At 29.9% G+C, this 12,147-nt stretch overlaps 1 pseudogene across 1 annotated transcript; it reads left to right on the top strand.

The window, feature by feature from the left end:
* Positions 1–307: 307 nt before the first annotated feature.
* LOC149889641 (uncharacterized) lies at positions 308–3,281 on the top strand (annotated as a pseudogene). The gene is made up of 3 exons (XR_016451584.1): positions 308–546; positions 838–1,330; positions 1,475–3,281. The product of XR_016451584.1 is annotated as an uncharacterized LOC149889641 (transcript).
* The last annotated feature ends 8,866 nt before the right edge of the window (positions 3,282–12,147 follow it).

The raw sequence follows: 12,147 nt of genomic DNA, 5'->3' as shown, positions 1-12,147 counted from the left end.
GTTTTCACTATTTAAGTTCGGTTAAGTTTTAGTTTCGTTTTGAAGTTATCTTTATCTTTATTTAATTTTTTGTTTTTAAATATGATATATGAAATAAATATCTATTTAATATGTGAAGCTTTATTTTTTTTAAAAAAAACATTCTTTTGCGGGGGGGCCCAAATTTTGAAGTTCCGCCACTGTTTGTGAACGTCATAATACTGAGGATCAATTTCTTCTTCGTGAGTAAATAAAATGCAATATGTTAAATAAGTCTGCGCTTCAAGAAGTTTGTATATTCTATATAATAGTATGTCATATATGCAAACATGGTAAAGCTACAGTTAAGCGGCCTAAAATAAATTTAAATTTTCGCTTTTAAAAATACGGTGGAGAGTTTGAATGCATTTAATTAGAACAATAGATGCACGCATGAGTGATTTCAAAAAAAATAAATTTTAGAAGTGGAATTAAATAAAGTTTAGAAGAAGTGGATAAAAATAGTACAGCGCGCTTGATTTTAAATTACTATATCTTATATTTCTATAAAACTTAAAAAATTGTCAGGTAAACACTTGCTATTATAATACGGTTATTTTCATAGCCACATGTCTCTTAAAAACACATCAGCATGAACATTTATCATATAAACTTATATTCTTTAACTATTACAAATAATTTTAGTAAATAAATAACCAAAAATAAATCTACGCATAACATATTAAAGTAACAAAGTAAAAACAATATCATAAAAATAACATAATAACAATAGAAAATGTTATATAAAAATTACACAGTTCCAAATCCAAAAAAATAAAAAATAAATAAAAAAAACTACTTTGAAATTTATCTACTTAGGTTTTATCTACTATTCAATGATGCTTTTAGTCTCCGCGAACGAGAGTGCAAAAAGCGAAAATGTAATTGAACCCGTCATTTCGAAAAGGGCACAAGTCACGTTTTTTTTGAATTTCACTTTTTTGAGCCATTTTATTTATTGAAGTGTTTTACATATTTCATTTGAAAAAGGAGCATTGCCATATACCACAAGTCAACTTTTAAGGCAAATGAAAATTAGAGTCTGTTTGAAAATGGCACCAGTCCTGGACTTATGCCGCTTTCACGTGAAACGAAGTGCAACTATCAAATGTAACATCACTTTATCAGTTACAAAAATGGAGAATCGCGAGCTTGCCGAAAATGCTTATAAATCTAGAAAAAGAGTGTCTGGTATAACAAATAATGAAAAATATAAACATACTAAAATAAAAAAAGCTAAAATTGCTGGAGAAGCTCATAAAAACCACAAAGGGAATGATGTGCCACCAAGAGATATAGGAGCTTCTTGCAGGTTAGTTTTTTTATCTTGTTATTTTGTTTATTGGCTCATGATTTTTTACCACCAATAATTAGCAGTTAATGTTTACCTTAAGGTAATAGTATAGTTCTTATATTATTACCTCAAGATAATGTTTATTGTTTTCTTTGTTTATAGATGCAATTCAAAATGTATGGAGCTTATATCTGAAGATGCTATGAAAAGTACTATACAGTTTGTTAACAAATTTGATAGCAAAAACGCCCTAGACACATATTTGCAGTCATTAATTGAAAAAAAGGATATACAGAGAAAACGTCCTAGATCTGAAGAACCTAAGAAAAAAGAATTTACCTTTATTCATCACATGGTGTTAGAAAAAAAGTGTGCAAGAAAGCTTTTTGCAGTATGCATGGAATTTCAATGAAACAAGTTAGACGTTTATGTGTTTTCTTAAAAAGAAATGAGCAGCCCATAGATCACAGAGGTAAATCTGAGGGATCACGAAGCAACGCATTGCCTGGTGATACATTAATTAAAATACAAGAGCATATTGAGTCATTTCCTGTTAAACATATGCACTACTATAATAAAGATGCATCATCTTATTATTTAGATGAAAAACTCAATGTGAAAATTATGCACACATTATATGAACAAAAATATCCAGATTATCCTGTTAAATATAAATTTTACTTAAAATACTTCCAGGAAAATTTTAGCTTATCATTTGGTAGAAAGCAAATTGATGTCTGTGGACTGTGTGAAGAGTTAAAGATTAAACTAAAAAATCCACACATTAATGAAAATGCAAAAAGAGTCTATCAAGCAGATATTGAGATCCATAAAAGACAAGCAAATAAGTTTTACAAAGAAATACAGGAAGTAGAAACTAAGTGCAAGAATGATCCGAATGTGTATGGGATTGCATTTGATTTTATGCAAAATTTGCCACTTCCACATATCCCTGTCCAGGAGATTTTTTATCTACGTCAATTATGGCTATATGAGTTTTGCATATATGATCTTAAAACAGGAAAATCAGTATTTTATTCTTATTGTGAAGGAGTTGCTAACAAAGGTCCCAATGAAGTATGTACTTTTGTACTGGATTATATTTAAAAATATATTGGCAATGATGCCAAAGAACTGCACCTATTTTCAGATGGTTGTGCTGGCCAAAATCGGAATCATGCCATGGTCCGGGTTCTTTTATCACTGGTAGCTGAACTAGGTAGCAATATAAATGAGATCCAATATTACATACCCAAACGAGGTCACTCATTCCTGCCAAATGATAGAATGTTTGGGACAGCGAAAAGACATATTCGAAAAAATGACAGGATTTACACACCAACTGAGTATGAAAATCTTATAGCTGGGGCTAACGGAAACTTTGAAATAAGAAGGCCTAAAACTGAAGATATTATTGACATAAAAAAATGGTGGCCGAACCATTATAAGAAACTAGTGCTATCTGTGGATTCCTATGGCAAAGGAATACCCAAGGACAAAAAAGTAACTTTTGGTATTTCTAAAGTGTCACATTTTACCTTCTCTAAAACCACACCTGGTCTAGTGACAACACGTGAATCCATAGATTGCTTAGTCAGTCATGATTTCCAGCTCTTACAAAGGATGGGTACCAAGCCATCCTTACCATCAAGTAATACTCCTGCATATGCTGGGAAAGTGCCAATCAATGAAAAAAAAAATATCAGATTTGAAAAAAATAGAAAAATATATTCCATATTCAATAGTAGAGTATCAAAACTTCTATACAGAAGTTTTTGCATGGCCAACAACTTTAACAAACAATGAATATCAAGAAATAAAAGATGATTAACTAAAGATTTTTCTGAAAATCTTTGGATTTGTATGTAAAAAAAAGAATTCATTTTGAAAAAGGCATTAGTCCAGAAGTTTAAGTTAAGAAAATCTGTATGATTTATATATTTTTTTTAATAAATAAAGTTCACAAAAATTCTATGTTTTTAATTTATCTACTCCTATATTTAGTTTTATAAGCACCGTAGACTTTTTTGATAAGAAACATATTTTTGTTGATCCTGAAAAGTTTTAATTAACGGACTTGTGTCCTTTTCGAAATGACGAGTTCAATTCTATTTTAGGTCGCTTAACTGTAGCTTTACCGCAAACATTTTATCAACTGCATAATTATATGGATGTCTGCAAATAGAAGTGCACACTATCGAAGTTTATTTCTTTAAAGTCTTAGCTAATATAGCTTAATAAACTCTATATTTAATATAAAGTTTACTTTGTTGGATTAGTTGATAATTAATATATCAGTCTTTTCATTATTTGGTATCTTTACTGGAAACAAGAAAGTTCAGGTACATCTCTATTATTTTAGATGATTTAAAAACAACACTTATTCCTGGATCAATACCAACACTGAATTTACCACAAAAAAGATTTTCTATTTCAAGGTAAAATAATTAAAAAATAAAAATAAATATATAGATTAAGGATTTTAACAAATCTGAATGAATAATTTAAAGATAGCTAGTTATCAATACTTCTTAAGCTAAAATTCAATAGCTTAAATATAGTTTATTTTTAATACTTTGTTATAAAATTGTGAATGAAGTACATAAATTTTTATTATATATTTGTTAAAAGTATAATTTCAGTTACAGTACAACATCTCGTAAATCAGCAGAGCTCATAGTTGAAAAGAAATCCAACTTAAATACTCAACCAAACCCAATCCAGGAATGCTACAAATCAATGGAAGAACTTACTAAGCGTATAATACATCTTAATCTTCCTTCTGCTTGGAAGATAAATATTAATGATTCTCAAGTTCATATTTTTGAAAAGGATGAAATTCATGAAATTACAAAAGCAGACATTTATTGATACTTCCTTAACGTTTATACTTCGTGTTTTTGCATGGCTTTTACCATCAAACCATGAAGTTTATAAATGTTACAACAGCTCAATGAAAAATATCACTTTGTCAAACTTGATCAAGGTTATTTCAACTTATAGTATTTGTCTAGGAGTAACACAGGACGATGCTAAAAAGTCTGCTATCAAACATTACATTCCTAAAATATATAATCAAAAAGAATTTAATTTTCATGGAACTTATCAAACTGAGTATTTTAGATCAAAATCATGTTTACTTTTAAGAAATTTAAAATGTTGTGAGAACTGTACTACAAATGAAAAATCTTTTATTTCTAAATCTTCTAAATCATTAAAAAGAAAGCACAGTGTATCGAAAAATGCTGCTAAACTTAATGCACCAATATCATTAACTTCTCCTGATTGCCTAAAGTTAACAATTCAATATTATAGAGATGAAAATAAGGTGTTGAAAGAAAAAATGTTTGAGTTACAGAATTCGATTTCAAAATCCGCCATGACAATCAGTTCAAGTTTAAGTGATGATTTAGTATCTATAATGTCGAATGCAGATCAAAATAAAATCTCACCTTTTATGAAGTTATTTTGGGAGGAGCAACAAAAATATTTAAGGTTGTCCCCAACTAATGTAAAATATCATCCCATGATAATTCAATATTGTCTTTCCCTGGCTTCAAAGTCTGCTACAGTGTATGATGATATACGTTACAATGAAAAACCTGGAACAGGTTTTCTTGTCCTTCCAAGTCGTCGCCGATTACGTGATTATAAAAATTACATTAAACCCAGAGGTGGATTTAATAAAGAAATAATTGATGAGCTAAAAGAAAAAAGAAGATTTTTCTGAGCAGGAAAAATTTATTGTCATTCTTATGGATGAAATGAAAATTCAAGAAAACTTAGTTTAGGACAAACACACCGGGGAGATTGTTGGTTATGTTGATCTTGGTGATGACGATATTAATGTAGCAACTTTGCCTAAAGTAGATGATTTCGCTACCCATGTTTTAGTATTTCTTATTCGTAGTATTGTCAATCCTTTTAAATTTAGTCTAGCTAATTTTGTTACAACTGGTGCAACTGCATGTCAAATGTTTCCTTTGCTTTGGAAAGCTATTGGAATTTATGAATTAAATTCGCTAAAAGTCATTGCTGTAACTTGTGATGGAGCATCTGCAAATTGGAAATTGTTCAAAATGCATTTCATTATGACAAATAATGATGACATGAATCCGAATGCTGATGTTACATATAGGACCCTCAATTTATTTAGTTCAGAAAAACAATTTATCTATTTTATATCTGATCCACCACATTTGATTAAGACAGTTTGTAACTGTTTAACCAACTCAAAAAATACAGAAGGAACAAGATATATGTGGAACGGTGGTATGTTTACATTGTGGAATCATATTACTGATATATTTTATGAAGACCGAGAGTGTGGCTTACACATATTACCTAAACTTACTTTTGAGCATATAAAGTTGACGCCATATTCTATAATGAATGTTAAACTTGCTGCTCAAGTACTAAGTTCCACTGTGTCAAAAGTTTTATTACATTATGGACCACTTGAAGCTGAAGGCACTACGAAATTTTGTGCCTTAATGGATAAGTTTGTTGATGTAATGAATATAAGAAGCTTGGATGCTCATAAATTTGACCAAAAACCTAATCTAGCTCTATTTTCATCATTAAATGATGACAGGTTCTCTTGTTTACAAAACGTTTTTTTGTAATATTTTAAAGATTGGTTAAAATCGATTGAAGAGCACCCTGGAAATATCTCAAAAGGTTCAAAATCAAAGATGTTTATTGCCCATCAAACATATGAAGGTTTAAAGATTACTGTCCATTCAATTATAGAGTCTGTTCAGTTTTTGCTCCAGCACAATGTAAAGTATGTTTTGACTGAACGCTTGTTTAGTCAGGATCCGATAGAAAATTACTTCGGACACCAACGATCACTTGGAGCTCGCAAGGATAACCCATCTCTTAATGTTTTTGGTTCCAATGATAACACAATAAGAAACCAGAAAATATTTCTTTATATAGCTGGAAATGTAATTAGCTCTAAAGATAACATAAATATGAGTATTGAGTTATGCTCTAAAAAAATAATTAAAAGAAAGTGAAAACTGTTTGTAATTTTATAAAACATATTTAAAAATATTAGAGGTCCCATTGATATTTAAAAATTGAAAGCACAATTATATTAACACAATTAATTTTACTGATTGATATTATATTGAAATTCTATCATAGAGTTATACGTAAAATTAATAAATACTATTAAAGTATTTATTTTACTACTTCAGGAGTAGTAAAAAGAAGTAAATAATATGCCAATAATATTTTTAAAAGATATGTGGCTATGAAAATAGCCGTTTTAATAAGTTCAAGCTATGCCAGGATTTCTTCTTTAATGTCCTTGTTCCAAAGTTGAGGTTTTCTTTTTAATTGCTGTTCTTAATGCATTTGATTTTGTTTGTCTTTTTGAAATTTTGTTCTTCTTTTTGAAATTTTGAAAGCTTGCAACTTATCTTTTACAAAGGAGAATGTACGAACTTTAATATACAGAGTTAGAAGATCTTCTAATAAATTAAGAGCTATTTCTTTCTGAACTTTATCAGATGAACTATGCAAAATTTTTGAAAAGTTAACTAGCACAAAAGAGTCTTCTATTAGAGTATCAACTATTTCTTTGCAATTGATAATATGGGATGATTTTTTACCCAAAGAAATAAAATGATATTCAGCAGCAATAAAGATACAAATAACCTCTTTATTTACTTTCCATAAACCACCCCTATCATGCAAATTAACATGCTTATGCTCTGGTAAAGAAATTGTTTCTCCTGTGCATTTACCAGCAAGTAAAAATGATAAACACTGCTTATGGTACAAAGTAGACACTTTAGAACTTTAAAACATACCCACTAAGATAAGTGATAATCGATTTCTCTTTTTCAGTAAACTGGTTGGATTCATGTTTAAATGTTATAACATCAATTTTAAAGGAGGCACCAGTCAGATGGGCCAAGACAAGATTTGCAACTTCAAAACTTAAAAGAAGAGCACAGTTTTGGCTAAGATTTTTAAAAGGACTTGGTGTTTCAGAAAATATTTTGTAGAAAGCAGGGTAAAAAATTTTCAGCATTTTCATCAAATGAATAAATTATATTTTTTATTAGAGAATAAGCTGGATTGACTTCCTCTATACAAGCGACTTTAAAATTTTTAAACTCGATTCTTATTTTAGGAGAGTATCATTCATCTTTGGCTAGCTTTTCTGCACTCTGAACTAAATAATTTTGAAAAAAATTAGGATGAAGAATAACCTCTGCTTTCTCTTTCTCTTTAGTACATTGTTTATCAATAACTTTGTCCTTGTGTTTGGCATTGAGATGACGAGTCAGACCACCTGGTGATAAGCATCTTTTCTCGCAAAATAAACAACCAAATACTCTTTCTTCATTTGCTTTAGGAATACTTCCAACAGCTAAACCGACTGCTGAACTTAAATTGAGGTCTGTCTCCAATAAATCTTCCTCAATAGCAGCTAAAACAGCATCAAATTCATCCAAATTATTAGCATTTGCGCCAGAGAAAGTCATTTTAAAATTATTTGATGCACTCTCAGATCCGGTCACCCCAAAAGTTTCAAGTTAGTTAAAGAAATCAATAGATGACGGCCCGCATTTCCAGACTACTTAAATACTATGACTATGGAAACAGATAGTCTGGCCACTTGCGGTATTCCTTTGATCAACTCTTTGCTCGCATTTTTTTCGTGTCCAGTCCGCTTAAGGGTGCACAAAATTGGTTTTCATCTATTGTTTATCTACGAACTGCTTGTTTAAATTACATCTTTTTCATCCAATATTTTGAATACCTGGTGCTAATTGTTCTATTTATGGATGCAGTACTTCTAGGAGGCATAAGGGAGTCTCAATATTTAAAGTTCCTGCTTCTAACGACAGTTTTAATACTTCTTGGAAGGAAAGTCTGATTGCCATTATTCTTAAAGATCGTTATGAAGATTTAAGTTTGAAGACTCAAATAGAAAATAAGAGTCTGTTTATTTTTGAAAATCATTATCTTCCAGAAATGATACTTTATAATGATAAAAAAAAGACATTAAAACCTGGATCATTGCCGACTCTGTGCTTACCAAAAAAATCTTTCACACCATCAATTCCTATACAATGAAAATCTGCATCTGCCATCATCGCTAAAAAAGATGCTTTAACGACTTCAATTAATATTACTGCCTTTAAGCCTATGTATAAATCATTTGAAGAGTTCTTAAATCATATTAGCAAGTTAAAAATTAGTGACTGGACCATGAGTGTGAGTCCTGTTGTGGCAGAGTTTAAACTTTATGATACAATCCACACATGTCCTTGATATGAAATATTGTTGATGATAGTCTTGCTTAAACCAGACAGAGTATTTTCGATCTGCTGATTGAGTGGATGTTATGCTGTTCACAATGTAAAAGTATTGAAAAAAGTGAAATTAAGTGTTTAAAAAAAAGTTTAGCTACTTCTAGTATCCCTGCTAAATTAAATGCACCAATTACATTTACATCTCCAGATCGTCTGAAGCTTACATTACAGAGTGTTCGTCTAGAAAATAAAGAATTAAAAAATGTTACTGTTTGGGATTAGCTGCAAAATCACCAGCTGCTTATGAAGCAATAAGATTAAATGAGAAAACTCATTCTGGTTTTTTAATTTTACCAAGTCGTAGGCGATTGCGTGACTATAAAAACTATGTAAAGCCCAAGTTGGGATTCAATAAAAACATAATAGAAGAATTAAAAGATAAAGTCATTAACTTTTTAGTTCAAGAGAAATTTATAGTCCTAGTTCTTGATGAAATGAAAATTTAAGAAAATTTTGTTTGGGACAAACATTCTGGAGAATTAATTGGTTATGTTGATTTGGGTAATCCTAGTGTTAATTTTGCAACGTTACAACAACCTGATAAGCTTGCTTCTCATGTTTTAGTTTTTTTAATTAGAAGTATTGTAAATCCTTTTAAATACAGTTTTGCAAATTTCGCTACTACAAATATTACATCAGTGCAATCATTTTCTCTATTTTGGAAAGCTGTAGGAATTTTAGAAATCTCTGTTGGTTTAAAAGTAGTTGCTGTTACTTGTGATGGAGCATCATCGAATAGAAAATTTTTTAAAATGCATTTTAATCTGACTGAAGAAGAAGATATTAATGGTAATGTTGATGTGACTTACCGCACTGATAATCTATTTGCTGATGATGATGATAAAAGATTTATATATTTTATTTCTGATGTTCCTCATTTAATTAAAACGCAAGGAACAACCTTTACCATTCTGGAGCTGGTAAAAGCAATCGTTATATGTGGAATCAGGGTCAATATATTTTATGGTCCCATATTTCTGATTTATTTTATGAAGATTTAAAATGTCAACTACATGCATGTCCAAAGCTAACTGTTGAGCACATTAAAATAACTCCATTTTCAGTTATGAATGTTCATTTAGCTGCACAAGTTTTAAGTGATTCATGTAGTACTGCATTAAAAATCTATGCACCATCAGATACAACTGGGACAGCACAATTTTGCAAATATTTTAATGATTTTTTTAATTGCTGAAATGTTCGGAATACAAATGATTGTATGTTAAAATGCAACTCTTTTTTGAAACCATTTTCTGACACAAATGATGTTCGATTTACATGGCTTAGAAAAACATTTTTAAAGTATTTTTCTGATTGGCTTTTTTCTATTGAATCAAGATCTGGAAATTTTTCAAAAAATCAGAGAAGTATTATGTTTATTACTTGGCAAACTCATGAAGGTTTAAAAATCACAGTTAATTCTGTTATTGAACTTGTCAAATTTTTAATTAACAACAATGTAAGTTATGTATTAACTGAAAGATTTTGTCAGGATCCTTTAGAAAATTACTTTGGACAACAACGGTCAATTGGAAGAAGAAAAGATAATCCTTCCTTGTTTGATTTTGGTTTCAATGATAATACCATTCGAAATCAACTTATATTTCACCCAATTGCAGGTAACTGTCAAAATGTCAATGAATCAAACAAAATATCAAGGGAGAGTACAACAAGTCTACCACACAGAAAATGGACCAACTGTGAAAAATGTATTGATATGAAAAGTTGACTTCTCAAGTGACTCAAAAAAAATTTCCCTTATGTCTCCTTGTACTGCTGAAAACAAAGAAAAACAACATACATAAAAACGGCTATTTTCATAGCCACAAATCTTATTAAAAATGTTAAATGGCATAAAATATTGATTAGTTACATTAGAATTTTTTTTATGTTTGTAATAAACTAAATTTCAGTTAATTTTGTAGACATTTCCTTACATTTGCTTTTGTTACAATAAAAACAGGCACCTATTATTCTTTTTATAAATCCTCTACAGGTATCCACTTCCCCCAAAAAAAACTAGTGATTTTACAGGCAGATCTAAGTTAAGATTAGTTGGTGTATGCATATATATATATATATATATATATATATATATACAGTGTCCTCAATAAAAAATGGGACAGCATGATTTTTTTAAAAAAAGCAAAAAAAATTAAATTTTTGTGAAATATTTTTTAACTTTTTTTAAAATATGTCAAATAATTACTTCTATTACACAATATTTTTCATTAAAAACAAAAAAAAATCAATAAAACAGTTAGACTTATAACAAAACAACGGAATTAGTAAAAATCAACTAAAATAGGAAAATTCAACTTTTTTAAAAAAGAATGGTAAAATTGAGTATGTTTTCTAATTTTTTACATCTATGTTGTTTAACATAGAATGCTTTATGCAATTACATTTTCCCTTGATACAACTAAATAGAAATTAAATCAGTTTTAAGCATAATATTCATTTTTAATACTTGGTTGCATAACCTTTTGCATCAATAACCGCTTGGCATCTATGGGGCATGCTTTCAACTAGTTTTGTTAACAAGCTAACTTCCAGTGAGTTCCAACCTTTTAAAAGTGACAAAAATAATTCATCTTCATTACAAGGTTTTCTGTCTTTTAGTTTAGAATCTAATATAGACCACAGGTTCTCAATTGGATTAAGATCAGGTGATTGTGCCGGCCACTCAAAGGTAGGTATACCAGCCTTTTGTATATATCTTTTATTTTTTTTTGCTGTATGCTTTGGGTCATTGTCTTGCTGAAATATATAGTTTCCATCTGGAAATAGATGTGTTATACTAGGTTTTAATTGGTTAACTAAAATATAATGGTACTTATGTTGATCCATAATTCCTTCAACTCTGTACAAGTTTCCCACACCATGAGCAGCAAATGCACCCCAAACCATGATTTTTTTGTCATGCTTTACTGTGGCACGTGTGCACTCTGGATTATATGGTTCACCTTTTTTTTTCCAAATTCTTCCTCGATTACCATATTGTAGCACAAAAGGTGACACGTTTCCATTGATCTGAAGTCCAGCTTAAATAATCTTATGACACGTTTCCATTGATCTGAAGTCCAGCTTAAATAATCTCTACACCATTTTAATCTCTTAACACGATTTTTCTCGTTTATAAAAGGCTTTTTTGTTTGCCACCCTGAAGTAAACTCTTCACCTTTCTTTATTCTTGCAACAATTGTATTGTTACATAAGTGTTCAAGGTTTAAATTTTGTTTTATCTGACTCACTGATATCCTACGATTCTTCATCACTTCCCTAACAATCAATAGATCTTCTCTTTCTGTCGTTTATCGCTTTCTTCCTGACCCTGACTTTCTGCTAATTGAATTTTGAGAAATAAATCTGGACACAACTCTTTGAACTGTAGATTTACCACATCCAACTTGTTTGGAAATTTTACGCAAAGGCCAATCTGCATTGTGCATTTGAATTATTCTTCCTTTATCAAAGTCTGAAACGTGTTTTTTCCTA

This window comes from Hydra viridissima, unplaced genomic scaffold, assembly GCF_058129835.1.
Source record: "Hydra viridissima isolate aposymbiotic clone 2 unplaced genomic scaffold, HvirCarnegie_v1 scaffold_4, whole genome shotgun sequence".
NCBI lineage: Eukaryota > Metazoa > Cnidaria > Hydrozoa > Anthoathecata > Hydridae > Hydra > Hydra viridissima.
The sequence above is the reverse complement of the archived record's forward strand: the minus strand, read 5'-3'. Positions and strand labels throughout refer to the sequence as shown.